Source organism: Sminthopsis crassicaudata, chromosome 4 (genome assembly GCF_048593235.1).
Source record: "Sminthopsis crassicaudata isolate SCR6 chromosome 4, ASM4859323v1, whole genome shotgun sequence".
NCBI classification, from domain to species: Eukaryota; Metazoa; Chordata; class Mammalia; order Dasyuromorphia; family Dasyuridae; genus Sminthopsis; species Sminthopsis crassicaudata.
Genome location: NC_133620.1, coordinates 293,237,082 through 293,259,921, shown reverse-complemented (window position 1 = coordinate 293,259,921; position 22,840 = coordinate 293,237,082).

The window sequence follows — 22,840 nt, the reverse complement described above, 5'->3', positions numbered from 1 at the left end:
ATCTTGTTCTCCCACCCTGTTTTCTCACTCTGTCTCTATGCCAACATTGAGCTTTCAGATGTCTTACTTTACCACATTGAAAGCATTGACGAGTCTCTCTGGAAGTCCCTTGCCAAAAGGGACCCTGTCTTCTCATGTTGGGAACTTGGGAAGTCTGCATCATATCCTGGCTATAAATGGTATTTGTGGTCATTGTGGCAAAGTGTCTTATGATCTCTAAAGGAGCATCCTTGTGTAGTCCTAGTGTAATTCTTCTACAAACCTCATTAGCATTTTCTTTAGCAAGTTGCCTTATCAAAATGTATGTTACTGTATTTTCACCATTAGTCCATATGATAGCTGTCTGCAAATATCCCACAAAATCCTCAAAGGATTTGGCCCTTGTGAAATTTTTGTGAAGGCCTCACCCTTGTCATTTTTACCAGGGAGAAAAGCCCATGCTTTGATATCAGCAGAAGCAATTTGCTCATATGCTGCTATGGGGTAATTAATCTGTACTGAAATGTCTACATAAGAACCTACACCTGTTAGTTGGTCATAAGTGATTGGAGCATTAACTTCACTATGACCATTTTGTTGGGCTTGTATCCTATAGAGCTCACTATATTCAGAAAGGCAAACAAGTTTTGTCAAGGTTCTAAGCATGTCTTTGCTATAGATTTCTAATCCTTAGGGGTTAAAACCTCATAAGCCAAATTCTGTAATAATACCCTAACATAAGCTGATGTAGCCCCATAAAGAGTGCAAGCCTTTTTCAGGTCTTTGAGGATTTCTTATCAAAAGGAGTGTATCTTCTACTTTCTTGGTCTGAAGAGTTTACTGTTAAATCAATGGATATATTCCGATTTTCAAATCAGCTAAATTCTGGCCTTCTTCTGTGGCTTTAAGTAATGCCTTTTGCAATCTAGTCATAGGAGGGGGTGATTGCTGGGGGGAGATGCTGGTGATATCACTGCCCCTCCCACTACTCCTCCTCCTTCCAACCTGGAAGGTGAAATTGATGGGGGCCTGTCAAGAACCCAGGCAGGGTTGAAGTTACCTTGTGAGAGAATCACCACACCCTTGAACCCCACTTAATTACTCATGCCCTCTGGTGATATTGCCATTAATCTGTTCTTTGTCTTCCTCTTTTTCCTCACACTTCCTCATCTGGCTCTTCTTAAATTTTTCTTTTGTCTATAACTTGCAGGATTCTTTAAGGCCAATTGTATTATGGTGTATATGTAAAATGTTTCCTTGGAAATATAATCAGATCCTTTATCATTGTAGTATTCACATAGTTGATCTTCTACTAGTTTCCAGTTCTCTGCCCCAATATCTTCTTCCTTTAAGTACCAAGGGGACATGCATTTTAATGTACCCAAGAGTCTACTCAAGATCTGCTCCCAAGTTACAATTAAGCCTTGTCCCTTGATCAACTTAAGTATGTTTTCTATACCACCTCCTCAGGGTGGGGGTAGGAGTGGGGCTTGGAATGAGGGAGAATCTTTTCCTAATATCTGCCCCATTTCAGCTAGAAAAAATTCCTAGTTTAGCCCTTAACAAAGTAAGTTTCCTGTTTGTCTATTAAAATACTCACCCTATTTCCTGGTCACCAGGGGACTTCTTCAGTGAACTTAGGGTTCTTGGTCCACATGTTGGGCACCAAATGTGAGAACCGAGTTAGCACCCTGGATGCCTTAGAATCAGCCAGAGTTAGGATAAACAAAAGTTCTTGGTCTTTATTCTTGGTCTTTAGGGGTAGAAGTCAAGGAAATGGATACAGGATCTCCACGATCTTCCTTCTCCCTGTCTACCACCAAAGTGACTCTGGCTTGTTTTATTCCACCCCCTAATCCCTCCCACCAGTCTCTGTATACACCAAAAGCTTGAGCCAGCCCAGAATAGTGGGAAGGGCTATTTTCCAAGTATAAGCTAATAGAATATTTGTCCAATGGGCAAGTAGCCTTAAGTACTTGGTTGTCTGACCCCAGAGCATCAACTCAGTTTCAGCCCTTTACACTTTGTTAAGGCTTTTGACATTTATGACTCTTTTGGATTAAAAAAGAAAAAAAAAGCTTTATTTTCTTTTCTTTGCCAAGGTCTTAGGGACCCACAACTCCTTTGGGAATTTTCTTGAAACTTCTAATAGGAAAGTTAAAGTCTTGAAAGATAAGGGAAGGAACTTTGCATCATGGTTGGGTCCTGAGATGCAAGATGCGTGAATTATTAAGCTTCTTAAATCCAACAGCTTCTTTCTAAGTACATATATTTTTCCCTTTTGTGCACCAGTTAATATTGACCTTTCCCCCTTTTTGAATTTCTTTTCCTCTCAAACCTGCTGAAAGGTTTAATTTTATCCTACAACTTTGCTAAATATGTCAATTTCATTAAGTGTAATTTAAAATTTCAACTTAGTTTTTTAGTTAGCTAGAATTCTCTATGTAAACTATTAAGATAGTTTTTTTTCAGATAATAAGTTATCTGAAAAAAAAGTAAGAATTTTATGTTCTCTTTACCTATAGTACTTCCTCAATTTCTTTTTCTCATCTTATTGTTATAGTCAGAAATTCAAGTGCTTATATTGAATAGGAATGCTGATAATGGAAAGTTTTTCTTTACTTCTAATATTGAAAAGGCCTCTAGACTATCCCCATTATAGATTATATTGGTTGTTGTTTTTAGTTAGATACTAGGAAAACATTGAGGAAAGCATACATATTATGTTTTCCTTCAAAAAAAAAAAAAAAAAACTTTTTGCAGATCTTTATGTAATTAAGTGATTTTTCCCCATTTTTGTTATTAACATGGGCAATTATGAAAAAAAACTTTTTCAATATTTTACCAGACATGCATTCCTAGTATAAATTCATTTTCATTATATTGTATAATCTTTGAAATATGTTCTTATGAGCTCTTTACTAATTTTTAAAATTCTCACATAAATATCCATTAGTAATATTCATATTAAATAATTTAATATAAATACATTTTAAAATAAAAGTATAATTCTCATTCTATATTTTGACTCCCTAGTTTTGGTATCAAGACCATATTTCTATTCTACTCAGACAGAACCTCATTTTTATATTGTTTTAGTTTATAAAGTACTGGAATTAATTTTTTAAAATGTTTTATATATTTAACTTCCAAATATATCTTATCCTTAATCTTTTCTTCCCCTTGGTAGTTATTTTCCTTGATAGTTTGCTCAAAATTTTTTCCTTTGAAACTGGGTTACTTAAGTCCTCTATTTCCTGTTTTATTAATTTGATAATTTTATATTTTTGTAAATATTCTTTTTTTGTAAATTGTTGGTCTTACATGTAATTGCATAAAATAGTTTTCAATTTCTTGTTTGTTTTTTTTTTGGGGGGGTTGCAAAGCAATTGGGGTTAAGTGACTTATTTACAGTCACACATGTAGTGTTAAGTGTCTGAGTCTGTATTTGAACTTTGATCCTCTTGAGTCCAGAACTGGTACTTTATCCCTTGTACCATCTAGCTGCCCATATTCTCAATTTCTTATGTTTCTTCTTCATCAGCTATAAATTCACATTTTTCATGTTTGATATTGGTAAGTTATCCTTGTTCCTTTTTTTTGGTAAAAAGTCAAATTTAGCTGATCGTTTGGCTTTTTTGTTTCTTTCAAAATTTCTAATTTCATTTGTTAGTTCATTGGATATTTTTCTTTTAGTTTTGTTAATGTTTTTAATTTTACAATGTCTTATTTGAAACTTAATTCCTTAAAATTTATTTTTCTTCTGTGTTTTTAAACTACATATCCAATTCACTGATTTGTTCTTTCTTTTATTGTAAAACTATTTAGATACATAGCATCTTCATAAATACTGATTTGACTAAATTCTCCAAATCGTGTTATGTTTTTCAATTTCATTATATTTGATGAAATTACTGATCATATTATTTCTTCCTTGGTTCACCATTTTTTAAAGAAAAAAATTACTCTTCAATTAACTTTAATCACTTTTGAATGAATATAATTTTATTGGTGCTATGATCCTTAATAGATGATGAAGATTTCCTCTTTTCTGCATTTATTTGTCAATCTTTTAATGTCAATTTTTATGAAAATTTGATGCATAGCTGAGTAATATACATGTTTCTTTCTATTCTTAATAAATAAAATCCAGAAATCTCTAATATCTAACTTTTCTAATAACCCTATTTATGTTTTTCAGCTCTTTTTTGTTTTGTTTTTAGGGTAGAATTGTCTAGGAGTGAGAAGAGTAAAATAAGATCCTCTGTTATTATACTTATTCTGTAAACTTCTCCCTGTAATTCATTTAAATGTCCTTAAAAAATTTAGATACTGCATATGTTGAGTACTGATATTAATTCATTATCCATTCACCAAAATGTAGTAACCTTCTTCATCTCTTCTAACTAAAACTTTGTTGTTGTTTTGTCTGAGATAAGATTTGCTATCTTTGCCTTTTATTTTCCCATACAGAAGCATAACAGATTTTATTTCAGCCCCTTATAATTCTGTGGGTATACACACACACACACACACACACACACACACACACACACACACACATTTTAATGTGTTTTTGAAAACAACATAATGTTGTGTTCTGCTTTATAATCCATATTGCTATGTGCTGCAATTTCATGGTGAATTCATTCCATGTACATTCAGTTAAAATTTTAATTGTGCATCTTCCTCAGTTTAAAAAAAAAAGGAGGGAGATACACAATTAAAATTTTAACTGTGAATGTTCTCTTTGTTTTCTTCATCTTCTGTAAAAAGTTTGTTTTCCTTGGGACTAATCCTTCTCTTAATTTACTCTTTCCAGTTCCTTTCTTTCTTTTCTTCCCTTTTAATCCTATTTCTCAGCTTAGTGAAAAATATTTGTACTCTGATATATATTTTGTGCATTCTTTCCTTCTTTGAACAGCCCAAATAAAAGTGACATTGTAGCATCACTCTGTCCTCAATCCCATCCTCTTCTTTGCATAGATTTCCCAATTATGTAAGATAATTTCCCTATTCTTCTCCCTTTTCCTTCTAAGTGTATTCTTCTTCTCTTTTGCTCCATTATACTTTTGAGATTAGATTCCTTCCATGATGCTTGATGATGATAGAGGTCTGAGGGAATATCGGTATCATTACATTACAATATGATCAATCTTTCTTTAGTCCTTTAGGATCATTTATTTATATTTACCTTTTTATGTTTCTTTTCACTCATTTGTTTGTATTTTAAAGTTTCTATGTATCTCTAGTCCTTTCACCAGAAATTTGCAGAAATGTTCTATTTCATTAAATGTCTAGGTGCCTCCCCCCAAAACATCATAATATTATATTCAGTTTTCTTGGGTGAATTATTCTTGGTTGTGTGCCTATGTCTTTTGCTTTCTGGAATATTATAATCTTCAATCTCCATTTCTCTATAGTGATGACTGTTAAATCTTGTGTAACATGATTGTGTTATTGTGCTCAATACCTGAGCTAATTTTTTTTAAATGCTTGCAATTTATTTTTTCTTTGACCTGAAAGCTGTGGATTTCAGCCATAATATTGCAAAAATTTTTCATTTTGAGGTTTCTTTAGAAGGTGACCAGGAATCTCTTTCTATTCCTACTTATTCTCTGGTTCTAAGAAACTTGAACAATTTTATTTTATTATCTTGAAATATTTCTACTCTTCTTTTGGGTCATAGTTTTCAGATATTACAATGATATTTAATTTTTTTCTCTTTGATATTTTTCGAGATAAATAGTTTTTGCTATGAAGTACCTCATATTTTGTTCTAGTTTTTAGTCTTTTGAGTGCATTTCTTTGGGAAAATGGAGTATGATAAAAGGGTTTTTGTCTAGCCTTGTCCTAAATGAGACCTTTTCTCCACATTACATTAATTTCCATGCCATATAAACTGCTCATATACTACTATCTCCACTTTGCAACTGACTTATTCTCCTTGTGGTTGTTGATTTCTTGGATTAAAATACAAGATTCATTAGTACAAAGACTGCATTACTTGATTTCATTTGTATCCCCAGTGCTTTTTACAATGCTTAGAACATAATAAGCACTTAATAAATAATTAAGCTCTCTTCCAAATATGAGAATAAATGATCCTGTAATTTTTAATTGTACCTAGATTTTTTTTTTATTTTATTTTTTTTTTTTTTGAGTTGAGAACAAGAGAAGTGAAGGTTGATTTCAAGTGAAATGTTAGGGAGTAATCACTATTATGACCATACTCACAGTTTGTATAGAGAGGTGTGGGAAAGGGTATTAAAATTAATCTAGAAAGGGATTTAGAGTTATAACACTAGAAAAACCAAGCATGTCACTTGACATAAAAATGATGATTTAGTACTTTTATTTATTATTACATAAAAAAGTAAAGAATCCCAAGTTGGGAACCAGCAATTTTCAAAAGATCACTGAGAAAATAGGATCTGAAAAAAACCTAAAGGATTAGCTAGAAAAAAGGAAATCTATTTAATTGAGGGACAAAATAGTTTTAGTTTCTTATCCACAATGTTGAATATATCACAATTTCTACATAGCTTCTTCCTCTTAAGAATGATTACAACATTGACTAATATAGAAAAGAAAGTGGTGAGATATAGTCCGTGTACATAACATATATATTTTGATAGTCAATTCAGATTTACATAAATTGTGACATCACCAAGATTTGTATTCTTCTTGTAAGGGTTAAAAAGCCTCTGGAAGCAAGAAAGGCAGTTCAAGGCATGTGGGAGGACCTGAGGGATGAGAGGTTCTGAGGCGCAGGTGAGTCCTATATGGAGGTGGGGCATAGCCCCTTGAGGCGGTGTCTGATTCCAGGTACCACGCCTCCCTCCTTAGTGCTCTCAAAGCCTAGCACTCCTCCTTCCTTCTTCTTGGGCCAATCACATTATGCCAGGTTCCTAGAGGACTTCCTCCCTTCCCCCGTATCATCAGTGGGGTATAAATATGTGCTGTCTCAGAATAAAGTTCTCTTTTGCTTCATCCCTACCTAATGGTGGTCTGTCTCTATGGGATCCGGGTTGGTGCCCGAAGACGGGTAAGTGTGGCCTAGCGTGCTGTCGACGGACGGGCATTAAGAGTAGCTCTAAGGGGAGCTACCAGGTTAGAGTAGTCCAAAGGGGTGTAACACTTCTAGTCCCTAGTCTTCAGTAATCAGCTATGACCTATCGAATCTCCATCTTCAATATCTTTAAGGTATCTATGTCCTCCCTTTTCTCTGTCACAATGCTAATTTTACCTGATTTCTCCACTTCCACTTCTACCTACCTCTTACCACCTATCTATCTTTCTCACTTTGTCAAAATAATTTTCTGATGTGTAGCTCTGATAATTCATTTTCCTTTCAAAATAATTTAATGTCTTTATTTTCCAACAAACTCCTGAAGCCTGGTATTCAAGAACATGTACTCCCTCCAATAACACACACACATAGAGTTTATTTTCAATATACATTTCTATTCTTTCTTCTAGTCAAAATGTCTAATTTATATTGCATACACCTAATGGTTTTGATGAGACTGGTGGCATATTTCATTCATTCTACTTAGTGTAAATGATTTATTTTCAAGCAAAGCAGACTTTCATAGATGTCAACTTATCTTAATTCTTAATCATGACAACAGTGTCTAGTCTCAAAGATCCATCTTTTCCTATTATCTTTTCAGATTAAGAAGGGTTACCCCTTCTCAACTAATATTGCTGTTACCAGAAAGAATTCAGCTAAAACTTGCAAAGTTCTCTGTTTTTGTCTAAATAATTTCCCTACTCTTTGAGGTTTGTTTGTACCAGAGGCTTTAAGATCCTTGCTAGCAGTAAGTGATTTCAGTAACTTTATAGATCCTTTTCTCCCGAACTGCTCTCCTAGATGCTCTTAATCCTATAGGTCCATCTTTTAGATTTCTTTAGATACAGAAGAGACTACTTAAATGTTAATGACACAACTTCACTTATGATACTAACATTGGTTTTCAGTTAAATTATAGTATTATTCCTAGTATTGTGATAATTATATGAATGCTTCTTTTTAACTAAGGAAAATATTATTTAAATGAGTTCAATGAGTTCAAACTATCTAATTTAGTGAAAGAAAAGAACTTAAATGAGGAACAATATTTAATTGTATTGATTTTGAAGTACATGGATATAATTTCTACTGACTATACAATTGACTCAGTCATATCAGTGAATCCCTTTGAGACTTTTGGAAAATTTTATAAAAATTTGTCAAACTATTTATAGAAATAAATTCATGAATTCTCTATTTTAGTTTTAGTTCTATATTGTTTCTAGATAAAAGAGCAGTGGGAAAGGGAGGGAAATGGAATGTGATGGAAAAACTAGAAAATAAATAATAATAAAAACTTTGTACTTTGATATATGTACGATGGATTTGACATTGAAATCGTATTTTATAGTATAATGAATACAGGATCTCAGTTCAAATCCCACCATAGTCATATACTAGGCAAATCACTTAATCTCTCTGGTTCTTAATTCCTTATCTGGAAAATAAGGGGATTTGTCTTCTAAGTTCCATTCCAGCTTTAAATCCTATTTAAGTCCTATTATCTTGTGATGTTCTGTGGTCCTCACAAAATACCTTGTAATGTAGACAGAGAAAAAAAATGGAGAATAATTTCCACTTTCATTCACTTTTTTTGCTTCATTGAACACAAGAACTCCAATGTAGCCACTCTAAAAGCAGATTTAAGATCAATGAATTAGAATTATATAACTTTAGAAGTTATCAGTTCTAACATGTCAATTTTAAAGATGATATAACTGAACCTTATAGACAATATAAGAGTTATCATTGGTTAAAGAGTCTTATACCCAGTATAACAGGTATAAATCCTAATTGCTCTGAACCCACTCCATGAACTTTAAATAAAGTTTTGATAACTATATTTAAGAGTAATTTCCTTTGTAATACTATGTATTTTATTTTATGAATTTGAAAATGTTATTCTTTCTTTTCTTTTGCTGAGGTAATTGGGGTTAAGTGATTTACCCAGGGTCATACATCTAGGAAGTGTGAAGTGTTAAATGTCTGAGGTCAGATTTGAACTTTAGGACTAGTGTTCTATCCACTGCACCAACTAGCTGCCTCCTAAAAATGCTGTTCTAAGAAGGGATTCGTAAGCTTCCCCAGACTATAAAAGAGCCCTTCTCACACAAAAAAGTTTAGAAACACTTCTCAGAAGTTGAAATTTATTTGAAGTCACAATAGCTTAGGATTTATAGTTCATATTTTTTAGGTCACAAATTTCTACTACATAACACTTATATGAATCTCCCTTTTTAAAATTAGTAAGCTTCATGATCTGAAACTCACACTGGCCCTAATTTGTTCAGACTTATCTCATTTTAGCTCTTGGGACTTTCTTTACTTATTTTTTGTTCACTTTTATACCAGGACAAGTCCAGGAAAGGAATGACACCCCCACATTCCCCCATGGTTCCCCACCCCTGATTCCAGCCAGGGATAGCAGATTCTACTTTTTCACTGTAATTGGACAAGGTTAAGTATGAAGATTTCTTAGTTTCTGTGGTTTCTGTCAACTTATTGTACAAGATTTCACACTGACTTTCTCAATTCTCAATTCAAGGATGCCATTAGTAATAAATATATAGCCTATTTCCTTCCCAGGCATTCGGTTTCAACAGGTGAATTGCCATGATTCAAAAGAGAATTTATTGATTTTAAAGTTCAGATATGATATTTGTTAATTGTAGGGAATCTGAGTCCCTCAATAGTACTTATGGTTTACTGGAAATTTACTCAGCAAGGGAGAGACACCAGATATGATCCCCAAAGATATGTCATCATTTTGAGTTGTTGAATAATATTAATACCATTATTATAATGAAATTTGTGTTTGAACACCAGTGTAGAATAACTATGGAATCATAATAAAGTTATTATTAAATGGTATTTTGAGGTTTGCAAAACATATTAGTTTCATTTTAGGCTCACAGCCCTGAAAAGTAAATGTTATTATTATCCCCAATTTACCCTGCAAAAATTAAGATAGAGAGAATTTTCATCACTTGCCCAAGTTCACATGGCTAGAAAGTGTCTGAGATAGAATATGAACTCAATCTTCCTGATTCCAAATCCCTTATCACATCCATGTTACCTATAATCAAACTACCATAAACTCTTAGAGATATCAGAGAGGTAAGAATTCTTGTAATAAGAACTGGATCTAATAGATATAGATCTAAATAGAATAAGATCTAGGATCTAAAGATATCTAGATATCTATATAGGTGGCATTTAATAAATATTTAATGAGTTTATAAAGTCAAAATGAATGGACTGGAATGTGTAAATGCTGGGCATCAAATGAATAATGCAGAATTTAAACTATCCCTCCATCCTACATCACCCTAGATGTCATCCATATGGCTAGTTTCATGTTAAAATTTTAAAAATGAAATATGTATTAAGATTAGAGGCTAGGGTATATGACATTTATTATATGTATTCAATTAATTTACATATACTTTTCAAGAGCATCTTCTGAGTCAGGCATTGTTCTAGACTTTGAGAATGTGAATGAATGAGAATGAAATGATCTCTACTCAATGAGCTTACATTCTAATGGGATAAACAAAGAGTATACATTAAACATTAAAATCAACAATATGAAGTTTTCTGTGTTACTTCTCTGCCAGTTTATCTAGACCCAAAGTTTAGGTCCTTCACCTTAAGATATTTGACAAGGAAGAATAGAGAGAAACCTATGTATTATAAAATGTGATATTAAACTGTTTTTCTGAGTAATGTAAATCATACTAAATGTTTTTTTTTTTTTTTCTTCTCTTATTAAGCTAGACCTAGATCTTCCTTTGGCTTTGACTTTTCCTTTAGGGATGAATAAATGATGCATCTGATTAGAGAGTTAGGGAGAAATAATGATCATCGTCATCACCAAATAACATAAAATGTAAGCATAACAACTCTGCAGCCTATAATAATAGCTCGGATTAAGCATTAGATTTTGTATTTGTTCTAGTAAAACACAAATAAACTATATAAAAGACTTTTGGTAATAGAGTCTATTCAAATTTTTGATAGATATTTTTGGCTGGCTGCACATAAAATCTTGTGAGAAAGATTCAGATAACATGAGGAGTTCTGATATAGAAGATATTTTGTTTCTTTTGGACTAGTGATTCTGTTAGTGTAATGAATAAACTCTTAATGTAGAAACTTTTGGCAACTCTGTGTAATGCAGGGACTTGAAGAGTTGCCTAATTACTGAGATTGTAATTTATCTTGAATGACCACAGAGATATGATTTGCATCTAAGTTTCTTTTGTTTCCAAGGCCATCCTTCTATCTACTTTTTAAGATTGCTTTTTTATAAAATGCACTAAATATTAATAAGTATTTATACATTTAAAATATATTGATATATGACTTTATTTCTCTGGGTAATTTGTTTATAAATTCATCAAATATTTGTTTTCCTAAGGTTCAGGATCTCACAGTGTCGATACATTTGTGTTGTGTTCTCTTCTATTGGATGCCAGTCAGATATAAACAATATAAACAAACAATAGTTTATTGCACATCACATAATAGGTACTATGCTGCATGCTGTAACTGCCTAGGATAGGGGACAATATACATTATTGCACAGGTAATATGTGATGCCTAGATTAAAATGTATACTACATTTCCCCAGGATTGCGTGAGCTACATGAGGTCAGAGAAGAAGTTTTAATATTTCATTTCATAGTTCCTAGAAAGATGATTGGCCAATTGTACATGCATATATTGTTAAATTAAATTGAAATTTTGATATTTATTATGGAAAAGATGCATATTGATCTCAAATTTTGCAGTCTCTGACTGGAATAATTGAAAGGAACATTAAAACCAAATTTTGGAATTATCAGATAAAGGAAAAATACTATAAATGGCCGTAAAGAAATAATGAACATATTAGGCAGTCACAATCTGGATTGTAAAGGACCTGGCAAAGTCTTGAAGATCATGGAATGTAATATATGGGAAAGCTAGGGAGCCATGACTACAACCAAGTATCACCTACTAAACAAAATTAAGTATAATACTTCAAGGGGGAAAATGGTCATTCAATAAAATAGAAGGACAGAAGCAGAGAGACATACACAGAATAAAGGTAAGGAACTGGAACAGAACTTACTATACTTTAGCTGAAGTAAAAAGAAGCAGGGGTAGCAATACTGATCTCAGAGAAATTAAAAGGAAAAATAAACCTGATCAAAAGAGATAAGGGAGGAAAAATCTCGCTAAAAAAAAATGAAGCAATATCAATACTAAACATATATGGACCAAGTGGTTTAGCATTCAAATTCTTAAAGCAAGAAATAAACAGCCAAACTAGGAGATCTTATCTGTCTTCTCTTGAAACTCAATAAATCCTATCAGAAAAAAAGAAAACTAAAGAGGTAAATAAAATGCTGAAAAAGTTATATATGTTAGATGTAATGACCACGTTAGTACCTTGGATACCTTAGAATCAGCGGGAGTCAGGATCAGCAAAAGTCCTTGATTTTTATTCTTGGTCGAAATGACAGGAAATGGACACAGGAATCCCCTCACCTCCTTTCTCTGTCTCCACTACTAAGAAGTCACTCCCCCTTGTCTTACTCCACCCTCTGATACCTCTTTTCATTCACTGTATACACCCAGCACAGAATAGTTGGGCCGGGCCATTCTCTAAACATTCTCTAAAGTGTTGTCCAATTGGTAATTAGCCTCAAGTGCTTGGCTATTCAAGTGCATTTGCTCAGAGATTCAGCCCTTTACAATTAGACATTTGAAAAAACTGAATGGAAATAGAAGATTTTTTTTTTTTCAGTAGTACATGGCATCTATCATGTAAAAGCCTCAAATCAAATGTAAAAAGGCAGAAACATTTTCTTCTCAGATCATAGTGCAATAGAAATTATATTCAACAAAGGACAGTAGAAAAAAATAATTATAAATTAATTTCAGATTAAATAATCTAATCCTAAAGAATAAGTGAATCAGAACAAATCACAGAAATAATCAACAGTTTAATTAAGAAGAATGACAATGATGAGGCAAAATACCAAAATTTATGGGATGCAATAAAAACACTAGTTAGGGAAATTTTATTTCTCTAAATTCCTACATCAACAAAATGGAAAAACAACAAGTTAATAAATTGGGCATTCAACTAAAAACAAAACTTGAAAAAGAACAAATTAATAATCCCTAACTGATCACAAAATTAAAAATTCTGAAAATCAAAGATGAGATTAATAAGACTGAAAGTAAAAACAAACAAAAAAACCTATTGAGCCAATAAATAAATCTAGGAGATGGTTTTATGAGAAAAATAATGATAAGATAAATTAGATCACAAAACACAATCCTACAATAAGTTGTTTCCAAGAAACACACTAGAAGAAGAATAAAGGTAATGAGTAGGAGCAGAATCCTTTATGCTTCAGCTGAAGTTTATAAAAAAAACATAGCAGAAAAAGAAAAAATAAAAATAAACCAATGCAATCAAGATTAAAAGGAAAACAAGAATCTAAGAAGCAATTTTGACAATGTCTCTAATAACAGTCTCATTTCTAAAAAATATAGAGAACTGAATCAAATTTATAAGAATGCGAACCATTCCTCGGTTGATAAGTGGTCAAAGAATATCAACAGGCAGTTATTAGAGGAAGAAGACCTTATCTTGATATTTGGTGTGAGATATTGTTCTATACCTCAAACTTTACCTAATTTGAGTCCTACTGTTTTCAATTTTTCCCAGAAGCTTTTGTCAAATAATGAGATCTTATCCCTTTGAGTTTATCAACTTTGAAAAACCTATTAGATTGGCCAATATGACAAAAAAAGGAATTTAATAAATGATTGATGGGATATGGAAAAAACTAAGACCATTAGTGGAGTTGTGAACTGACCCAACCATTGTGGAGAGCAATTTGGAACTATATCCAAACTGTGCATATTCTTTGACATGGCATTACCACTACTGGGTCTGTATTCCAAAAAAAATTGATAAAAAAGGGGAAAAGACCTAGATGTGACCTTTTCATAGCAGCAAAATATTGGAAATTTAGGAGATGCTGATCAATTGAAGAATGATTTTACAAACTGAGGTATATGAATATAATGGAATAGTATTATACAATAAGATTTCAGACAAACCTGAAAAAACCTTTTTGAATTGATGCAAAGTAAAATGAACAGAATCAGGAAAACATTGTACATGGTATCAACAACATCATGTGATGATCAACTATGATTGTTTCAATTCTTTTCAGCAACATGATGATGTAAGAAAAGTACAAAGGATTAATGAAGGAAAATTATATCCATAACCAGAGAAAGAGCTGATATAGTCAAAATACAGATTAAGACATTGGTTTCTCTTATTTTAGTCTTCTTCATTTTTATCCCCTTTTGACCTGTTTCTTCTTTCATAATTGTGAACCAATATAGAAGTATGTTTTACATGATATCACATGTATAAACCTTCAGAAGAGGGAGAGTAGAAACAGAAGGATAGAATATAAAGATCCTTGACAGAATACTTTTGTACTACATTATTAGATTATTTAGGAATACTCCCCAATTTGATCCAGATCTCTTCTACCTAAAAAGATACTTGTATTTGATAGAATTAAAATAAGCCTTTTGCAAAAAGTGATTCTTGAACTGAATCTTAAAGAAAATTAAAGATTCCACAAAATAGTAATGATGAACGAATGCATACCAGGCAGCAGAATAGCCTGTGTAAGCATTTAAACTGTAGTTAGAAATTTAATGTATGAGAATGGCACAGATATAAGTCATGTATAACTGGTAGATATTTTAGGTTACATGTGAATTGCTGTATTAGCAGAGTACCTTATATTGACTCAGCTCTTGTAGTAGGTAGGTATTTAGAAAAATCAATGTATCATTTTGTACATCAACCAATAAGGGAGTATATTTTATAATTTTTTCAAGTAAGTGGCATTTTATTCCAGCCATCAGCTTCTGGAGGAATATAGGGTATAATATAAAATTATTGCTCAGGACAAATACATTAATCAACAAACATTTATTAAGTCATTGTTATATATTTGGTATTGTGATAGGTATAGCTGGTTTTATTGGACTTATGTTCAAGGGAGAGGCTAATGTGGACACTTAAAGATATGGCCATCTTTTGCTTAGAGTTAGTAGTTCAACTCATGGGATTTGATAAGATCCCATAGAGAATCTAAACTCTTGATAGATTCTAGAGAAACTAGAATAGAGAAACTAAAGATAGAATTTTGGACTATACCAGCAGATAGGTGGTTGAGATATGGATTTTATCCAGCAAAAAAAGATTGAGGAAGGACCATATAAGGAGTACAACCAAGAGAGAACAATGTCATAAAATTCTGATTAGAGAAGGTAACTAATAATGTCAAATACTATAGATTGCCCAAGATGGATAGAATAATTTATAACTATAGAGACCCTATTCCTACTGTTTGGGAAATTTCCTAGTTCAGTAGTCATCCTTTATGCTGATAAAATAAGGATAATCAACTTGTCTTGGTCAAACTTCCCTCCATAGTCACAGATCACATGAAATGAGTCATGTTTTTGATTTTTAAAAATACTCTACTTATTTAGTTTAGGGACTGCTATACATTAAACGCTTAAAAATCTGTTGATTGATAAAAAGGAGAAAAAGGAATACTCCAGGACTTAAACCGGGAATAAAAATAAAAATGAAAAAGCAATTAAATTAAGTAAAATTTAGTAAGTATATAAATTTCTTAGTCTTCTAAGAATACTAAACCCACTGAGGGTTTTTTGAAGGGACTTTGGCCAGACTTGGCTTTTTATAACTAGTATCTGAATAATTGCTATGGTTTATGGTTGGATGCAACTCTCTTGGATCCATTCCTAGTGTAATCTTGATCAGGCACTGGAATAGGCATTGAAGTTACAAAAAAAAAACAAAAAAAAAATTAAACAGTCCCTGTCCTAATGGGTTTTATATTCTATTGGTGGAAGTACATGTCTTATTTAAGAATATACAAAATAGATACAAGATAATTGGGGGCAAGTGCACTAGCAGCTGCAGGGATCAAGAAATGTAGAGCACAACCTGAATTTTGATGAAAGCTAAAGATTGTGGATTTCAAATTTTGCATCTGGCATTTGCTATGTGAACCTAGAAAACTTTCAGATTTCAGAAAAATTGCCATCTGCATTGGTTGAAGGAGTCCTTCATTAAGTGGTCCCTCAATTGAGGAAATCCTAAGTCCTAATTCTTTTCCTTCCCCCTTAACTCATCACACTCAAAAAAAGGAATTGAAAATATCAAGTCATTCACATCATTGCATTTGTCTTCCTTTGAGGTACTAGGACTATTGGGAAAATGTATATTTGTCTCCATGTTGAAATCTGGAGAGAGAAAATCTTTAAAACACCTAGTTGCTGTTTTTGAAGGTGTTTCATGCTGACAGAGGCAGTTCTGTTTGGTGCAAAAGACGAAACTGGGACCAAAGAGTGGCAGTTACAGTGAATTCAGTATTGGTTATCAAGGAAGCAATTGTTTTGTTTTTTTCTCATAAATATTTTATAGCTTTATTTAAAAAAAAAAAAACAACAACTTCGAAGCTATTTCTATCCAGTAAGAGAGGAGTAATTAAATTGTCTCACAAGGTAATGAAACACATATTGTGTTTTATTACAATGCAGTGCACAATGAGTCCACAATAGAATGATGAACAACAAATATGAAGAATATAAAAAATATGGAAAGAGCTGTATGGATCAATGCAATGCAAAACCACTGAACCAAAATAGAAACAGTTGATACAAGAACAGGTTATATGAAATATGACTAAAGCAAAAGTTTCAGTTATCAAACTGTAATGACAAATTAAGTTTAATTGGTTGTCTTGATGTTTTATATAACAAAATATAAAAGAAAGGAAATAAGTTGTCATTTTATGTTTATACATAATTCTAGATCACAAGACAGAAATAATATTTTATAATTTCTCAGTTATACAAATAAGGTCTATTCCTCTCTAAAAGCCTTTCATTCATTCATTCAAAAATTTTTCTTTTTATTTACTTTTATGTTAAACATGGTAAAAATATTTGTTAAATCCAATACATGTATACTTATTTATACAATTATCTTGTTGCACAAGAAAAATCAAATCAAAAACAAAAAAATGAGAAAGAAAATAAAATACAAGCAAACAACAACAAAAAGAGTGAAAATTATATGTTCTGTTGCATACTTAGTTCCCACAGTCCTCTTTCTGGATGTGGATGGCTGTCTTCATCACAGGATCATTGGAACTAATTTGAATCATCTCATTGTTGATAAGTGTGACATCCAACAGAATTGATCATCATATAATCTTGTTGTTGCCATGTATAATGATCTCCTGGTTCTTTTCATTTCACTTAACATCAGTTCGTGTAGGTTTCTCCAGGTCACTTTGAAATCATATTGCTGATGGTTTATTATATAACAATAATATTCCATAACATTTATATACCATAACTTATTCAGCCATTCTCTAACTGATGGGCACCCAGTCAATTTCCAGTTTCTTGCCACTACAAAAAGGGCTGCCACAAACAGTTTGGATATGTGGGTCCCTTTCCCTCCTTTAAGTTCTCTTTGGGATATAAGCCCAGTAATATGCACAGTTTGATAACCCTTTGGGCATAGTTCCAAATTGGTCCCCAGAATGGTGGGATCAGTTCACAACTCCATCAACAATGTATTAGTGTCCCAATTTTTCCACAGCTCCATCAACATTCATCCTTGTTTTTTCCTGTCATCTTAGCCAATCTGATAGGTATGTAGTGGTACCTCAGATTTGTCTTTATTTTCATTTTTCTGATCAATAGTTATTTAGAATACCTTTTCATATGGCTAGAAATGGTTTTAATTTATTCATCTGAAAATTGTCTGTTCATACCCTTTGACCATTTATCAACTGGAGATGGCTTGAATTCTTATAAATTTTGAGTCAATTCTCTATATATTTTAGAAATGAAGCCTTTATCAGGACCTTTGAAAGTAAAAATGTTTTCCCAATTTATTGTTTCCCTTCTAATCTTGTGTGCATTAGTTTTGTTTATGCAAAACCTTTTTCACTTAATATAATCAAGATTATCTATTTTTTGTTCAGTAATTATTTCCAGTTCTTCTTTGGTCACACATTCCTTCCTATATCCATTTATCTGAGAGATAAATTATACTTTGTTCTATTTTGCTTATAATATCATTCTATATGTTTAAATTATGAACTCATTTTGATCTTATCTTGGTATAGGATGTTAGATATGGGTCAATACTTAGTTTTTGCCATGCTGATTTCTAATTTTCCCAGTAGTTTTTGTCAAATATTGAATTCTTATGCCAGAAGCTGGGGTCTTTGGGTTTGCCAAACATTAGATTACTATACCTATTGACTATTTTGTCCTGTAAACCTAACCTATTCCACTAATCATTTACTCAATTTCTTAGCCAGTACCAATTGGTTTGATGAGCATTGCTTTATGCAGTTTTAGATCTAGCATAGCTAGGCCACTTAATTCCCTTAAAATTCTTGACCTTTTGTTTTTCCAGATGAACTTTATTATTATTTTTTCTAGATTTGTAAAATAATTTCTTGGGAGTTTGGTATGGCACTGGATAAGTAGATTAATTTAGTTAGTATTGTCATTTTTATTATATTCACTCAGATTACCCATAAGCACTTGATATTTATTTAATTGATATTTAGATTTATTTAAATCTAACTTTATTTGTGCGCAAGGTATTTTGTAATTGTGTTCATATACTTCCTGACTTTGCCTTGTTAAGTAGAGTACCAAATATTTCATACTATCGGTAGTTATTTGAAATGGAATTTCTCTTTGCATCTCTGGCTATTGGATTTTGTTAGTGATGTATACAAATGCTCATGATTTATGTGGATTTATTTTGTATCCTGCAACTTTGCTAAAGTTGTGAATTACTGCTAATAGTTTTTTAGTTGATTCTCTAGGGTTCTCTAAGTATATCATTGTTTCATCTGTAAAGAGTGATCATTTTCTTTCTTCATTATCTACCTAATTCCTTTAATCTCTTTTTTCCTCTTTTATTGCCAAAGCTAGCATTTCTAATACAATATTGAATAATAATGGTGTTAATGGGCAACCTTGTTTCACCTCTGGTCTTATTGGGAATGGTACTAGTTTGTCCCCATTACATATGATGCTTGCAGATGGTTTTAAATAAATGCTTCTGATCATTTTAAAGAAAGATCAATTTATTCCTATACTCTGTAGTATTTTAGATTTTATCAAATGCTTTTTCTGCATTTATTGAGATAACCGTATGATTTTTGTTAGTTTACTTATTGCTATAGTTAATTATACTAATAGTTTTCCTAATACTGAATCAGTCCTGCATTCCTGGTATAAATCATACTTGGTCATGATGTATTATCTTGGAAATGATTCTCTTTGCTAATAGTCTATCTAAAATTTTTGCATCAATATTCATTAGGGAGATTGGTCTATAATTTTCTTTCTCTGTTTGGACTCTACCTAGTTTAAGTATCAGCACCAAAAATGTGTCATAAAAGAAATTTGGTAAGACTCTTTCTTTTCCTATTTTTTTCAAATAGTTTGTATACTATTGTAATTAATTGTTCTTTAAATGTTTGGTGGAATTCACATGTAAATTTGTCTGGTCCTGGAGACTTTTTCTTTGGGAGCTGATTAATAGCTTGTTCTATTTCTTTTTCTAAAATGGAACAATTAATCTAGTCAATATATATATATTGACTAGATTAATTCCTCCATTTCACTTAGATTATCATATTTATTGACATATATTTGGGTGATATAACTCTTAATTATTGCTCTAATTTCTTCTTCATTGCTGGAAATTTTTCTCTTAATTTTTGAGACTAAAATTTGATTTTCTTCCTTTTTTTCTAATCAAATTAACAAAAGTTTTATTTTGTTGGTTTTTTCATAAAACCAACTCAATTTTATTTATTAATTCAATAATTTTACTTTCAATTTTATTAATCTCCTGTTAGGATTACTAGGTGAGAACTCAGGTTAATTTTCAGAATTTCAAATTTGATTTTTAATTGGGGGAGGTTCTAATTTGTTCTTTTTCCACCCTTTTTAGTTGCAAACCCAATTCAATGATCTCTTTCTCTATTTCATGCAAGTAAAGAGTTAGAGATATAATTTTTTTTTCTAATAAACACTTTAGCTGCATCCCACAAATTTTGGTATGATTTCTCATTATTGTCATTCTCTTGAATGATGGAACTAATTGTGTCTATAATTAGTTTCCATTTATTTTTTGCTCTATTTTCCCTGGTCTTTTATTGCATGATCTGAGAAAGATGCATTTATTATTTCTTCGTTTCTGCATTTGATTTTTGAGGTTTTTATGATCTAATACATGGCCAATTTTTGTATAGGTTCCATGAACTGCTGAAAAAAAAGTATATTTCTTTATGTCTCCAAAGGCCTATCATTTCTAACTTTTGTGCAGTTCTATTTACCTCCTTAACTTCTTTCTTATTTATTTTATGGTTCTATTTATTTAGTTCTGAGAGAGCAAGGTTGAGATCCCCCACTAGTATAGTTTTGCTCTCTTATTTCTTCTTGCAGTTCTCTTAATTTCTCCTCTAGGAATTTGGATATTATACCACTTACTGCATATATGTTTAGTGTTGATATTACTTCATTATGTATGGACCCTTTAGTAAAATGGAGTTTCCTTTCTTATCTCTTTTTATTAATCTAGTTTTTGCTTGATCTGAGATCAGGATTGCTACACCTGCTTTTTTTTTTTTTTTTTTTTTTTAACCTCTACTTATACATAGTAGATTTTGCTTCAGTCTTTTACCTTTCCTCTAAATGTAACACTCTTCTTTAAATGAGTCTTATAAACAACAAATTTTAGCATTCTGGTTTTTAATCCAATCTTTTATATGCTTCCATTTTATGGGAGAGTTTATCCCATTTATCTTCTCAGATAAAATTACTATCTCTGTATTTTCTGTCATTTTGTTTACCCCAGTTATATTTTTTCTCTTCGCTTTTCTCCTTTCCCTCCTCCCTAGTATTTTGTCACTGATCACCCTCTCCCTCAAACAGCCTTCCCCCTTTTCAGCCCCCTTTTTTAAATCTCTTTCTCCTTCTACTTCTCTTCTCCCTTCTACTAGTCTCCCTCTTTCCTTTTCCACTTCCCCTCCTATTTCCCTATAAGGTGAAACAACCTTCTTTGTGAAGCTAAATGTATTTGATATCCTCTCTCCAAGCCAAACCTGATGAGAGTAAGATTTGCACAATGATCATCCCCCTCACCTTTTTCTCAACTGCAATAGGTCTTTTTTTGCCTCCTCATGAGATGTATTTTACCCCATTTTAAATCTAATTTCCTCTTCTTCCAGTAGAAACACCATTCCTCCTCCATTTAAAAAAATAATCACAATAAAATTAAATTTTACCTGTGCCCTCTAAGTGTACCTATAGCAGAGAGATACAGATCTCAAGAGTTAAACATATATTTTTCCTATATATGGATATGTTTTTTTAACTTTTAAAAGAAAGTTGTTTTTTTTTTTTACCTTTTTACTTTTTTATGTTTCTCTTGAGTTCTGTTTTTGAAAATCAAAATTTCTATTCAGCTCTGGTCTTTTCATCAGAAATGAATGAAATTCACTTGTTTCATTGAATGTCCATCTTTTCCCCTGAAAATTGTTCAATTTTGCTGGATAATTGATTTTTTGCTGCAATCCAAGTTCCTTTGCCTTTTGGAATATCAGATTCCATGCTCTTCGATCTTTTAAAGTGGAAGGTGCTAGATATTGATTGTGGCTTGTTGATATTTGAATTGTTTCCTTCAAGCTGCTTGTATGATTTTTTCCCTTGATTTGATAATTCTGAAATGTAGCTACAATGTTCCTTGGAGTTTTCATTTTGCAATATCTTTCAGGCAGCTATTGGTGAATTCTTTCAATGACTATTTTACCCTTTGGTTCTAGGCTATCCAGGCATTTCCTTGATAGAATCAAGGAATCAAGGAATAATTTCCTTGATGATTTCCTGAAAGATGATGTGTAGGCTCTTTTTTTCAACATGGTTTTCAGGAAGTCCAATAATTCTTAGATACTATCTCCTAGATCTATTTTCCAGGTCAGTTGTTTTTCCAATGAGGTATTTTACATTTTTTCTATTTTTTTTTCATTTTTTTTTGTTTTGTTTGACTGATTCTTGAAGTCTCATTGAGTCATTCACTTCCATTTCTTCAATTCTAATTTTTAGTGAATTATTTTCTTCAATTAGCTTTTTTATTTCCTTTTGCATTTGGCCAATTGAAGCTTTACATGAAGTGTTTTCTTCATGCATTTTCTTCCATTTCCTAGATATTGGTTTTCATTGAATTAGTTTCTTTTTCATATCTATTTTGTAAGGAGTTATACATGTTTTCCATTTTATGAAGTCTATTTTTGAGGAGTTTTCTTTAGATAATTTCCGTTTTTCCCTTTTCATACTCTCTTGTAAAGATCTTGTTTTCTTTCCCCACTTTTCTTCTAACTCTCTTTTAAAATCCCTTTTGAATTCTTTCCAGAGAGCATTGTGAAATGGAGACAAACTCATATCACCTTTTGGGGCTTCGTTTGGTGTTGATTTGCCTTTAGGATCCTTAGGGTTTGAGGTCTATTCTTTTCTTTCTCTATAAAAGCTGTCTATTGTCAGAGTTCTTTTTGCTTTTTTGCTCAATTTTTAAAAGTTTGAGGCCTGGTCTTAAGGCAAAAGGCTTTAGTTTGC